The 14437-nt window shown below is 40.7% G+C and overlaps 1 protein-coding gene across 1 annotated transcript in view; it reads left to right on the forward strand.

The window, feature by feature from the left end:
• CCDC148 (coiled-coil domain containing 148) overlaps positions 1–14437 on the forward strand; it is a 480287-nt gene that overhangs the window by 425632 nt on the left and 40218 nt on the right. Inside the window, exon 19 of the mRNA XM_060302422.1 lies at positions 8910–8965. The gene's annotated coding sequence lies outside the window, so the exon portion shown is untranslated. The remainder of the gene's footprint in view (positions 1–8909; positions 8966–14437) is intronic.

Here is a 14437-nt window from a genome sequence, read left to right on the forward strand (position 1 = left end):
GCTCAGATTATTGATAATAATGTAAGATTTACTGTGCTTTTATCATAGGCCAGACATTGTGCTATGCTCTTAATACATTATTACATATTAGATTATTTCACCCACTTTACTGGGTGAGAAAACTGGGTGCATTGATCATTGCTGTTTTGTCTACCCAGCATCCCTCCCTCAACATCTTCCAGTAACAAAACTGTTTTCTGCAAGGACCTCATTTTACATGTTTTAGGTAGGGCTAACTTTGGCCTTGCCAGAGTGCACCCCCCATGTGCAATATTTGGTTCAGTGATGAACATGTAACCCAGACAGACCAGTAAATCCTCCTTGAGTTGTTTTTGGTTTTTTTTGTTTGTTTTACAAATTTATTTACTTATTTATTTTTGGCTGCTTTGTGTCTTCATTGCTGTGCACAGGCTTTCTCTAGTTGCGGAGAGCGGGGGCTACTCTTCGTTGCGGTGCATGGGCTTCTCACTGTGGTGGCCTCTCTTGTTGTGGAGCATGGGCTCTAGGCGCATGGGCTTCAGTAGTTGTGGCTCGCGGGCTCTAGAGAGCAGGCTCAGTAGCTGTGGCACATGGGCTTAGTTGCTCCGCGGCATGTGGGATCTTCCCGGACCGGGGTTCGAACCTGTGTCTCCTGCATTGGCAGGTGGATTCTTAACCACTGTGCTGCCAGGGAAGTCCCCTTCCTTGAGTTTTGATATATGAACTTAGGGAAAGAGCTAGAAGGATAATGATGTTAGCTGCCACTTCTGGTGGCCACCTTTCCCTAGGCTTGGAGGAAGCCATCTCCAGTAAGAAATCATACAGTATTATGCAAAGAGAACCAGCGAGAAGAGATAGGTGGAGAAAGCCAAGAGCAAGCCCAGGAGAGATGACCTCATTTCCTCCTGCATCCACTGTCGTCAAGTAGCTTCCATCCCTAGGTTTTTCTTATGAGCCAAAAAATATATTTTTTTTTTACTTAATGTCAGCTGAGTTTCTGTTATTTATCATCAAAAATATCCTATAGGGCTTCCCTGGTGGCACAGTGGTTGAGAGTCCGCCTGCCGATGCAGGGGACAGGGGCTCGTGCCCCGGTCCGGGAAGATCCCACATGCCGCGGAGCAGCTGGGCCCGTGAGCCATGGCCGCTGAGCCTGCGCGTCCGGAGCCTGTGCTCCGCAACGGGAGAGGCCACAAGAGTGAGAGGCCCGCGTACCGCCAAAAAAAAAAAAAAAAAAATCCTATAAATATATTGAGGTTTACTTAGAGATCCTTCAGCTGAGCAGTGATCAAGACGTGTGTGAGGAAACCACCCAAGGTTGGGGAAAGACACTCAAATGGAGCAGGTGGAACCATCCTCAGAGCCCACATAGATTCAGAAATAGTTGGTGATCCCACAAGCCAGAATGAAAAAACTTTCTGATACATGGGACACCATGTAGAGTACTCAGAAATGTATTACATGGTTAGTAGGGAAAAACATCAGTCCTCAACCATGTTTAGTCCTGCATAACAAACCTTAAACGCAAGCGTTAAAAGAATCAAACTGTTTCTAAGTAACTTAACTATATCCTAGAACAAAGCTCAAGAATACATACAGAAATACAAGAATATGCAGCATCTAAAAATGTAAAGGTCACACTTGCTGGTATCCAATCAAAAATTACCAGGCATGCAAAGAAGTAGGAAAATATAACCCATATGATGGAGAAAAACCAATTAAAACTAACCCAGAATGACACAGATAATAGAACTAAGTAGTCAGGGGTGTGGTAACCACGTGTTCAAGAAAGTAGAGGAAGGCATAAATGTGTTAGGGGAAAAAAACAGATGATGGCATGAAAATGACCCAGATCAAACTCCTAGAGTTGAAAAATACAAGTCTAAAATGAAAAATATACTGAATGCAATTAAGTGCAGATCAGACACTGAAGGATAAAGCATTAGTGAATTCAAAGATATGTCAATAGAGACTATTCAGAATAAAACCCAGAGAGAAAATGACTAAAAAAAATCAGTAGAGCATCAGTGAGTTGTGGGACCAGCCCAAGCAGCCTCCTATACATGTAATTATAGTCCCCAAAGGAAAAGAGAGAGAATAGGGGACAAAAAAAGGATTTGAAGAAATAATGGCTGAAATTTTTCCAAATTCGTTGAAAAATGTAAACATCCAGATCTAAGAAACTCAGTAAACCCTAACGGAAAGAAGCATGGAGAACCCATACCAAAGCATATCATAATCAGATCAGGGAGCCTGTCTCAGTGGCAGCACTCCTGACAGTCATACCTGGCCTTCCAATGAGGGCAACCACAGAGTGTTTTAAAGATGCAGATATTCTTTTTTTAGTTGTTTTTATTTTGTTTTGTTTTGTTTTGTTTTTTTGCGGTACACAGGCCTCTCACTGTTGTGGCCTCTCCCGTTGCGGAGCGCAGGCTCCGGATGCGCAGGCTCAGTGGCCATGGCTCACGGGCCCAGCCGCTCAGCGGCATGTGGGATCTTCCCGGACCGGGGCACGAACCCGTGTCCCCTGCATCGGCAGGCGGACCCTCAACCACTGCACCACCAGGGAAGCCCGCCAGATATTCTTAATATCACTAGTTTATCACTCAGTGGCTTAATGAAAGGAATGAATTTTGGGCCATCTAGTGGAACAGAAGTGGAGGGATGGATATGTAAGTTGCACATGGTAAATTCAGTCTAGTAGTCTTATCTCCCTCAGCCTGTGGATTCCCTCCTCCACATCATGCCAAGGAAGCTCTGGCCTGTCATCTCATTAAATGTAGGCCACCACCAAGTCCAAGTTTTAGTCAGTCAACCAAGGAAGATGTTAGAGTCACCTTCAGCTGCACAAGCTAACACATTAAATCTAAAATCTCTAGGGAAGTGCTCTTATATCAATGAGTTCAACCCAATCTACTGTTATATCTTCTTTGGACAAATGCCCTTAAAATGCACCACTACAAATGTTCCCCATGTTTCTGTTGATACACATAATTAGCAAGGCCTTGAAAGTCCTTGGGGGTATAAGTTATTTTCTCCTAGATCATAGCGCGTACCCATTCCCTGGAACGTGCTGGATTTGACCCAGTCCACAGGTTCAGTGGTAAGAGGGGAGGGTTTGGGTAAGTTTTGCAGAGAATGGACATCCCCTTTCAAGGCATTTGCCCCAGAGAAAATTATCACAGGGTTTTCCTAGCAAAAGAAGTATAACAATGGACTAAAAGCTCATGGAAATACATGGCCTTACCACAGACCCATTACTTAGAAAAGGCTGGGCTATTGAAAGCTAGAATGGCTTACCAAAGACTCACGTATGGTGGCAGTTGAGAGACAACAGCCTGCAAAGGTGTTCTGTATGTGCTTTGAATCGGCGACCATTAAATGATGGCATCTCCCCCATAGCCAATATACATAGATCTGAAACCTAAGGAGCAGGAATAAAGGAACAATCGATCCTGAAAAGGGAATTCAAAAATTTATCTCTAGAGAAAACAGAATTTGCTACTATTTTTAAAATAGCTAATAGCCTTCTCTCCATTACTACTAAGAAACAGTGTTCTAAAAAACATTGAACTCCAACTTTAGCTACCTAAAAATGTGGGGGATCTTTATACATATTCAATGTTGTATATTGTAAAATGATTACCTTATAATAAGAGAAATGAGCAAAGATGCCCAAAATGAGCAGTCGAGTACCTGGAAGCAAAACAAAAAATAGGAGAGCCAGAAACAAAATATTACGTGGCATCCCGAATATGTTTTATTAGTTCCCTAGTAAGTTCTCCAGTTCATCCTCCTATTTGATCTACTAATCAAACAGAGAAGCAGTCCTCCTGATGTTATAGGCAGACAAACTACCCTTAGTGTTTAGGGCAGTATTCCAAAGAAATGTTATGAGAAAACAATAGGGAAGGGTCTCTGCATGTAGCCCTTCTTTATAAAGCCTGCAGCACTCTGCTACTACAGTGGTGTGAGGACACACTGCTGAGGTTAAAAGTTAAAGGTCAAGTTGATACTATTCTCTTGGTCCTTTAGTTGACTAAAAATGTTTGCTGAGATGCAAGCAATTAATGAAAAGAATTATGGTTACTTTATTAATATGACTGAACAAATGTCTCTTCAGAATGCAGTTTATCACTCAAAGCATATCATATTGCCTTAAATTTACTTAGTCACTTTCTGGCCAGAAAGGGCTTCATTATAATAATTCCTTATTAAACTTCTCATTGATATGGGCCCTGATCAGTATGGCCTCCAGCAAAGCAAATCTAGGACTTGGAAAAGTGAACCCCTATGAGTACTAGCTGAACTTATCCAAAACATTGATTTTCAGGCTGCTTCTTCTATTTTGAATTCTAGAAAGCTCGAGAAGGATTTGATAGCCATGCAAATCCTCAAAGAACACCACTAAACCATAAAAATGGCTTTCAAAGGTTTAGAATTAATTGAAAGAATTATTTTCTTTAGGATCTATTTCTTATTTACAAGTCATTTTTAGGGGTTCAAACTTAGGCAACAATGTGACTAACTCTGACTTCATATTGGAAACCATTCATTTATTTGGTAAAGAGTAAACGAGTTCTGTGGGCAATAGGTGAGTGAATAAATTAATCATAAAATCATTTAGCAAGAAAAGAAAGGCTCAGAGAAAATTTGAACCTAGATATTTTTAAAAAGTATGTTCAGGGAGTAGTCATGTCTCTTAACCAGAGCTATGGTAAATAAAGGTATAGCCAAAGCTATGGCAAGCCACGAAGGAAAGCTCTTCTCTTCAAAGGAGAGAGAATTATTGCCTCCACAATCGTGTGGACATAATGGGTGTGGTGCTATGGTCAGGCATCTCCTGCTCACCCAAGGTTCACAAGGTGCACCTCGGTTTGACAAGCAGTTAAAAACTAAATAGATTTAGATACAAACTTTAAAAAAAGATTCATGCAAACAGGCATTCTCACACTGAACTGGGATTATATATTGGTAAAACCAATCTGTAAGGCAGTTTAGCAAATATATCAAGGGCCTTAAAAGTATGCATGTCCTTTGAATAGGATATTTCACTTTAGCCTAAGAAAATAAGTTTTTTTTTTACAATGGTCTTCATAGGAAAGAAAGAAAGGGAGGAAGGGAGGGAGGAAGGAAGGAAGGAAGAAAGAAAGAAAGGAAATGCCCAAGAAAACTGTTAAAGGTTTTTTAAAATTATTAATGCTCAGGAAGGTCTTAGAATAATTTTTCTAGAGTTTTTGTGTTTAAAAATTTTTCTGGAATGAAAAAAAAAATTTTTGTTAAAAAGATTCAGAGTAGCCACCTACCTCAGAGTATTATGAATTCATGATTAAAGAAGCTGATTAAAAACAAGGCACCAGTGCAGTACTGCTCACATAGCATGTTCTTCCAAAATACCCTCCCCCATCTTCTATAATAGCTGCCTGCCTTTCAGTGGCCTGTAGCCTCAAAAAAGTTATGAAACTGTGCCAATGTGTGTTCCATCATCCCTTAATTATTTGTGCCAACTGATGGGAGCTGAAATATGGAAAGCATCAGAAAGATAATCCTAAATTAATTTGTTCTTGGTCTTGGAACACGACCAGACACATGTGTTTAGACATGAATGTATTTACCCCCCACTAAACCTCATACCCTTTCCTCACCACTTCTTGGCTTGGCTCCCACTTACAGCACTGGGGAGGTCCCAGGAACCAAAGAAAATCTGAGCAAGGATTGTCTGGTGATGGAGATTTGGCTCTGAATTGTAGCTATTTGTATGTAGAAACGCAAAAGCATCCATATATAATTGTCCACATATTTATATTTCACATACAGTAGTTGATTTCCCGTAGTTCTTTGATTAAAAGGAGAGTTTTATTTGTGCAGAATCCTCCAGATTTGGTGAAAGTGGTGACTGGGGTAATGAAAGAAGTCTTGGCAGGACTGGTTACCTAATTTATGAAACCCAGTGTAAAATAAAAATGTGGGACCTCTTGTTCTAAAATTACTAAGAATTTTAAGATGGTGACAGCAGAGCACTATACCAAGCCCAGAGCCCGGTATGAATGCACAGGTCACATGCCCATGAAGCCAGTCCTGAGGCTTAGAGTCAGGTAGACATGACATCAAATTCTAGGTTTTTCATTTACAAGCTGAGTGTCTTGAGTAAGTTATTTAAACTTTTAAAGCTTCAGTTTTCTCCTCTGTAAAATAGGAATAATGATTATGTATCATTCTCAAGAGTATTGTGGTGATTAAGAGAGAACATTATACTAAGTGTATAGCATAGTGCCTGGCTTGTGGACACTCTGTCTTTGTTTGTCCTACATACTACAGTTAGAGTTCTAAAATGTAACCTTGAGGGTCTCTCCCCGACTTAAAACTAAAAACTATTTTTAGTTACCCCTTGTCTACGAAACAAAATGGAAATGCATATTATAGACAATGAACACCTTCGCTGTTCGGGTTTCATCCACTTTTCTAGACTTGCTACCTACCACTCTCACACGTGTATCAAGGTCCAAAATATAATTTGTGAGCATTTTCACTTTTCCTTAAGGGTCAGTAATTATAATAAACATAGGTGACATATGTTAACAAGACAGCAAGCCCAAAATGGGGTCACTTATGCTAAGTCCCAGGTCACCAAACCGAGAGTTAATTACAGTTTCCAGTTTCCCAGAAATGGACTCTTAAACCAGTCAATCAGGAATCTCCTGATCATCACTAGTTAGGTAATCTGCCCGATAGACTCCTTTCATCCCCTAAAGGAAAATACCTTTGCAATAACCAGCCTACTTTTTTGCCTAGTAAAAAAAAGCCTGCTCCTTTCTGCCTATAAAAATCTTTCATTTGGTATATAGCTCCTTGGAGCTCCTTTCTGTCTGCTAGATTGGATGCTGCCCAATTCAAACCGATTCTTGCTCAAATAAACTCTTAAAATTTTTAATATATCTCAATTTGTTTTCTGGCACATATAATAAATGTTTCTTTGTGCCAGGCGCTGTGCTAAACATTCTGCTGGAAGGAAGACTCATTGTCCGCTGCTGATGTTGTCTCCCATGAGAGGGAGCTCCATGAGCTGTAACCCTCCTGGATACGTCCACCTCCTCACTTACCTTCCCTGGGAAGAGTGATTTATCTCATTGGTGAGCTTGGAAGAAACTGGGTATTTATAATCTAGCCTCTTCCTTTCTCTGTAGCAAATCCCCCCACAGGGAGCATGTGCTCCCAATTGATCTCAGGGAAACTGTAAGCTTAGTAGCAAAAACCTTTGCCCGGTGGGAGACCTATTGCCTAGGACTGTGACCAGGTGGTAAATCTATTTCTGGTGTTCCAGGTCAGGAAGCCTATACTCTCCAGTGTCAGCGTTATTGATGATATTGTCTGCTGTCTGCCTTACTCTTTGCCTATTTCTTAATTGGTTCAGGACTTGGGTGAGGAGAATGGGTATTTATAAATGCTATGCAAATACCCCAATACAATCTACATCTATGAGCTCCTTTTAGTCTCATAACTACCATATGAGATAAGCATTTTTCTCATCCAGTTTTTTTACAGATAAGTGAGGAATACCGATCAAGTAAGTGGCGTAGTCAAGATCTGAACTAGGTCTATCTAATGCCGAAGATTATGCTCTTAAAATTTCCCATTTTGTTTTTGCGTGTAAGTTTCATAATAAACGATAAGAACATTCAAATTTTAGGTTGAAAAGAAAGCTAACACAGTATTATATCCAGTATACTTATATTCTATTTGGCAGAAAAGTAAGCCAAGCTAAACTTAAATTCAGCAAATGCTGAATTTTATTTTAGGAAGAGCAAGCTGCAACCATAACAAAGAACTGTATTTACAGCTAACAGCAATAACCATGTTACTGTATAGGTCTTACACTACGAACTGAAACTACATCTCATGATTTACAGGGTCTGAAAGGTAAACAGTAAAAGGTATTTGGAGATTTCTCATTAGCAACCACAAAACTAGCAATTTTGTGAGGAATTATGTTGTCTATCCTTCCTCAAAACACACGCAAGACATTTCTTTGATGGTGAACCCATTCTGATTCCAACATCCGACTATTTTCAACATTCTGGGAACTCCTCCACACCCTGCCTATCTCTGGGAAGGTTTGATTCCCTACCCACTTGGTGACAAGAAAGGAATTTAGAACATTTGAGGTAGCAGACTGCCTACTTATGACCTCCTGAGGAATGAGCTCTGCCTACCTAGTCCCTTCATGCAGGTACATGAATGAGTCATCAAAAATTCACTAACACTTCAGTTATTTATGCTGATGGCAGTTGTGCTAATAAGAAAAATGACAAAAGAGTGCAGTGCCCAAGAATTTGTAGATCTGGCAGATTTAATGCATCCACTTATATCTATAACTCAACCCCTCCTCCATACGATCCTGGTTATTGTGTTCCATAAGAATTCCCACCAAGACTCCACCCCAGTTCACCCCGCTCTCTTGTGGTCTTAAGAATGTCAATGCTATGCAGTATTTTCTTCTTTATCACGTCTATATCCCTTCATGCTTTGCTCACCAAGATGTGTTTTTCTCTCGTCATGTTTGTTTAATCCTATTGATTCAATGCATCATATTTCTACCAGGAAAGCAGTACTAACAAAATATGTAGTTTGACCCATACAAAGTACTGCCACGTATATACACACTTATGTGTGTATATATCTTTTCCTGCCTTTCCCATATACATTGCCTGACTTGACATTTCTTTTTTTTTTTAATAAAAAACTTGCCACTCATGATTACCTCTTTAACATTCTATCCAAAATTGCAGCTGGAAAGGCAAAGAAAAGAAGGTGAAGGAAGGTAATTTGCACTTCTTGTAACCTTCATTATTTATCAAATACACTTTTTTTTTTTTATAACCATCTTTGTAGCACTTCAAGACATGCCTAACTGCCAGTGTTCACTTTTACAGGCCCAGTGGATAATGGAACTCCGAGAGAATCCTGGCTCGGAAAGGCAATCAATGAGGTTAGTTTGACACTACTCTCTATTGAAGGAATTGTCTTTTCTTTGAGAGAGAAGGTTGACTGATGGCAACCAGAAGGGGTTCCAGAGAGCAGCTGTAGACTCAGAGCACGGATTTTAGCCTGCGTGGGTGCAGCACCCTGTGTACAAAAAGGTTTCACTTTTATCACCTCACTGATATTCATATACCCCGGTGACATGGGGAATGTTTCGCCCATTTTTTAAATTGATAACTTGAGGCACAGACAGGTGAATGACTGGCTCAAGAACATGCAGAGAATTCAGGAGCATGGCACCAACATGGAAGGCTCTCCAACTCAAGGTTGGGAATTCCACATCAGGCTCTGTGGGCCTTTTACTCCCCCCAATAGTCTCTTGTTGCCTGCCTTCAATATTCTCCTGCCAACAGCGACCCTTACCTCTCTGGTTTAAGCAGGCGGTTCTAAATAGTTGTTGTTGGTTACCGTGGTAACAGATGCCTAGGTTTCAGCTTCAAATGCCCCTTTTAATGAGGCAATTTCAAGAATATTCATGATAAATTACCAGACCACAAACTTAACTGTGGGAAATTTTGCTTTGGAAAATCTAATAAAAAGAAAGCAGAAAGAATGAGCAGCAAATGCGCTAGAGAAAATGGGGCCAGATTTGGAGAGGCAAATGGAAGGGAAGCCAGGCCTGACTACCAAAAGCCAGATCACCATCAATTCAAACCAGAGCTTTAAATTATAAATGGTCCCTGAAGGGCTACCCGCCAGGCGGAGCCAAGATTCCTCGGGAGGAAGAATGGTAAAATGAGAGGTGGAGAGGGCAGGAGTTGAGCACATCCTGCAGGAGGCTGTGTATTTTAAAGAGCTTCAGTTTTCTGTTTTATTGCTGACTGTGGTGACTAAATGTCAGCAACAATCTTCCTCTTGTTTCTCCATTTACGAAACCAAGAGACACTGTGACCTGGAGAGGACACACTTAACTAGACTGTGGAATTTGGCATACATGAACTTCATTAGCAACCTACGTTATCCACAAGTCCCAAAGACATAGCAGTCTTGATAATGTTCCAGGATTCTGTTATTCATCTCTTAGCTCTTCTACCTACTAAAAATCTCACAGAAAGGTAAAAGAAATTTAATACATCGCTACACTATTACATGGAAAGAAACATCATAATTGCCTAAAGGAAGACATGTCAATAATCCTTTTACGTTTTAATATAAAAACGTGCCTTGCCTATGTAGGATAGTAGAAGTGTATACCCCGTTGAAGGCAAAAGGATAGCCTAAAAGGGCTTTCACAGACATTTAAAATCTCTGGCCAAGCTCCTTAGGTCGCTACAGGACCGTCTTACTCTTGCTGCTCACGGAAAGCACCAGGGAACAGATGCATTACAGTTTGTGACAGGAGAACAGCCTGTGGATTCCGCCTACTCCCTCCAGTCCATCTGGGAGGTGGGTGAGACAGGGAGCCCACCGAGAGGGAGGCTCTCCTGGGAATCCCTGGGGGTACCATGGTTATTGGTGCTTTATTTTCAGTAGATGGCACTGTGTCTATTGAGATAAGCAAAAAGAGAGTCTAGATAGGAAATATAATTGTTTCTGGAGAAAGCATACTGCATTTGAAAATAATGCATGGTATATATTTTTTTACTGAGTAACATGATAACACAAATACTATTTAGTGTTCATGTTAGCACTCTCTTTTGGAGCTCAAGGAACTTTATGATTTATTATTCTGGCTCAGACTCAGGGCTGTGGTGGAGCCCAGGGCCATTCTATGAGGGATATAGTTGGGATAAGAGTAAATCACTCTGGGGCTTCCCTGGTGGCGCAGTGGTTGAGAGTCCGCCTGCCGATGCAGGGGACACGGGTTCGTGCCCCGGTCCGGGAAGATCCCACATGCCGCGGAGCGGCTGGGCCCGTGGGCCATGGACGCTGGGCCTGTGCGTCTGGAGCCTGTGCTCTGCAATGGGAGAGGCCACAGCAGTGAGAGGCCCGCATACTTCAAAAAAAAAAAAAAAAGAGTAAATCACTCTGAATGTTCACCCACTTTACCACCCAAACACAGACATCAGCACCTGTACTCTATCTATGCCTGGATTCCCACCCTGGGCACTGGATTCCCCTTTACCTGAGACAGGACACTCTGACACTGTGGTTCCTGCCCAGCACACAGGAATCCTCACATCCCCAGAGTCAAAGCAACCAGATCAGTTTCTTACACATGGCTGGTCCTAGGTAGTAGATACTGTAAGTTTCCCATGCATGCTTTTTCCGTTATAACAGACATCTAAGTATCTTTTCTCTCTTCTGAGTGCTTTCAGGAAAGTAGTCCCCAGCACCAGAAGATGAATCAAGTTTATTTTAGGCCGATTGTGGTCTCCCATTTAAAAATGGGAGAAGAACCTCAAGTTTGCTTCTTAGAAAATGAACTCTAGACACAGTGTGGAGGATAGAGTAGATGAAAAGAGGCTCTGTGAGTCAAGCACTGTGCTATACACTTAATAGAATATTCTCTTTTATTCCTTATTATAATCTTGAGGTAGGTACTATGCTACCCATTTTACAGATGAGAAAACTGAAGCTCAGAAAGTTTAAACAACCTACCTAAAATCACCCTTGCTATTGACTGAGCTTATGATGAGATTCTAACCATTAGAGACGTCTGCTGTGGGACTTCTGGGAAAGGGACATGCAAGTAGAAACCTCCCATTTCTGTCCCTTGACATGACCTTTTGAATATGACCCCTTGGACTGCAGCACTGATCTTGAGACAATTACAGGAGCCAACCTAAGAGAGTAAGACAGAAGTCTGAGGGTGACAGAGTAGAATGATGCAAAGAACCTGGGATCTTGATGATGCTATGGAGCTCTGAATTAACCACCCCTCAAACTTCAGATTTATGTTTCAGCCTCTTTGAAACATATCTTCTGTTACCTGTAGCACCAGCTTCCCAAATCCTAACTAATACAACCTAAGACCCTAGCCATAATTATTTAGAAAAATGATTAGTGCCTGAGCCAAAAGCAGCTAACCATAGGGTAACTGCCAAGGAGTCAGGATATGAGAGTCCACCCATCAGGACCTCTTTGCTGGATCACACCTAATGAGACCAATCAGACCCTTTCTGGGGGAGCCTGAATAGCATTTTCTCCCACCTCTTCAGGAACTTCCCTCCATCACTCTTCTGTATCGTCAATGTTTTCTGCTTATACTAGCACATTCTTAAATACCATTTGAATTGTTCATAGTAAAAAAACTAACATAACACCTCTATCAAATATTGACTCTCTTACATATAACACTCTAACTAGCTTCTTTCTTTCACAATCAACTTAGTTGTCTCCAGTTCCTACCCTTCAAGTCACTCTTCAACCCACGGCAGTTGACACCTGCAGCGCTCCAACAGGACATCATCTCTTACGGATGTTACAGGATGGTCATAAAATAGGTTATCAACTGAGTAACAGACAGACCAAAAACGTAGTCATTTAAAACAGCAGCCACCTGAGGTCTACTTTTTAAAATTTAAGAAAAAATTGCTCTGTAAACATATGACAGATAGTATAGCACAGTAGTTAAGAGCAAAAATGAGTTACAAAGTCAAACAGACCTGAACTGGTAATCCTAGATTCCTTAAGTAACAATGAATGGGTTTCTTAAGTTCTCTATGTTTTTGTTTATTCAAATATAAAATGAGGAGAATACCAACTTACATGGTGGCCATAAGAATTCTACTACAAAGTCACAGCCTATCATTTTATTTATTTCACTCTGATCACAACAGTTGCTAGCCACCTGATACATTCTTCTTTATTTTTCTTTCATTGTCTATGACTACCAGCCCCACACGGGAATAGCAACTCCTTAAGAGCACAGATATTATTTGTCCTGTTCATCACTGCATTCCCAGTATGGGTACTAGTTCCAAGCACTCAGTAGATGCTCAGCAGATGGATGATGAATGGAAAGAAGGAATGGAGGGAGGCAGGCAGAGAGGGATGGAGTGAGAAGAAAAAGAGAGAAGGAAAGATGAAAAATGGAGAGTACTAAAATAAAACTTCAAAAAACGGTAAACAAAAACAAACAAACAAAAAACTCTTTAGAAGCAAACCCCTCCACATGCCTCAAAGGGAAGATGCAGACGTGTATGTTTCAGGATCTTCCCACCAAAAACCCACACAATTCCTTTACTATTCCAGCCAAGTATGGCCTAGCCCTACCCTCGTACCTGTTTTTCTTGGTTTACTAATAAAGAAACATAGATGGAAATAAAGAAGAGATATCAGGTAGAAAGATATAAAATAGTGGGAAAGATATTATAAGTGGAGTCAAGTACCACCACCATTTACTAGAAGTGAACTTTCAGCACCAATATTAATATGTTTTCCTGTTGTATCTGTAAAGTGATAATAAGTAATATGTACATAACAATTTTTAATTTACTCAAATCTCATTTTTATAACTAACTACTTCACAACAAGTAACATGCTAAGGCAACATCAGTAGATGAAAAAAGGTAGTCCCTGGCCCCAAGCAATGTTGCCCAGGAGAAGACAGAGATATGTAAAAAATACAATTACAATACAGTATTGCAAGTGCAACAGTCAGGCATGCAGAAGTGCAGGGGTAGCAAAAAGGATCACAACACTAAAAAGGAAGACTGCACAAAAGACATAATATGTAAATTGAGTTTTGAAAAATGAAGTGGGTTTCCCAGGTGCCCCATAGGGAGAAAGGAATTCTTGGAGGAGGGAAAAGCATAATTGAAGACAGTGAATTGTTCATATAATCCAGAAGTGAAGTAGGCAATGGCAGGAGAAATGATTGGACACAGGCGTCATGAATACTTGTGTGTCTGCATTTTAGCAAGTCCATTCTAATGGAAACTTTGAGGATCAACTCGGGAGTGGGGGGCCGCGGCAGGACAGAACTAGTCATTCCTGCAAGAAACACTGGGACCAGTTTCTACCAACCCACCAAAAAAATGACTTCAAAGGCAACGTGATATCACAGGAAGGGCTTGTTTTATTGTTTGTTTTTAGTTCATTAGGCCTCACTTAAAATTCTGATTCCACAGTGCACTTGCTTTGGGATCTTGAACAACACTCATGACCTCTGCAAGTTCCAGTATAGTAAGTTTATGTGATTACCTTCATCTGTAATATCCCTGCGTTGCAATCTTAATGGAAACTAGTTTCTCTGTGACGTCTCCTCTGAATTGGTTCAAAAGCCATCTCTCCCGTCCTCATTTGGCTTCTCTTACGGAATCTCATAAGAACTTCTATGACCTCTTTGGGTTTTTTTTTGTTGTTTGTTTGTTTGTTTTTTAATTGAAGTATAGTTGATTTACAATGTCGTGTTACTTTCAGGTGTACAGCACAGTGATTCCTTTTTCAGATTCTTTTCCCTTATAAGTTATTACAAAATATTGAGTATAGTTCCCTGTGCCATAGAGGAGATCCTTGTTGTATCTATTCTATG

This window comes from Globicephala melas, chromosome 7, assembly GCF_963455315.2.
Source record: "Globicephala melas chromosome 7, mGloMel1.2, whole genome shotgun sequence".
NCBI lineage: Eukaryota > Metazoa > Chordata > Mammalia > Artiodactyla > Delphinidae > Globicephala > Globicephala melas.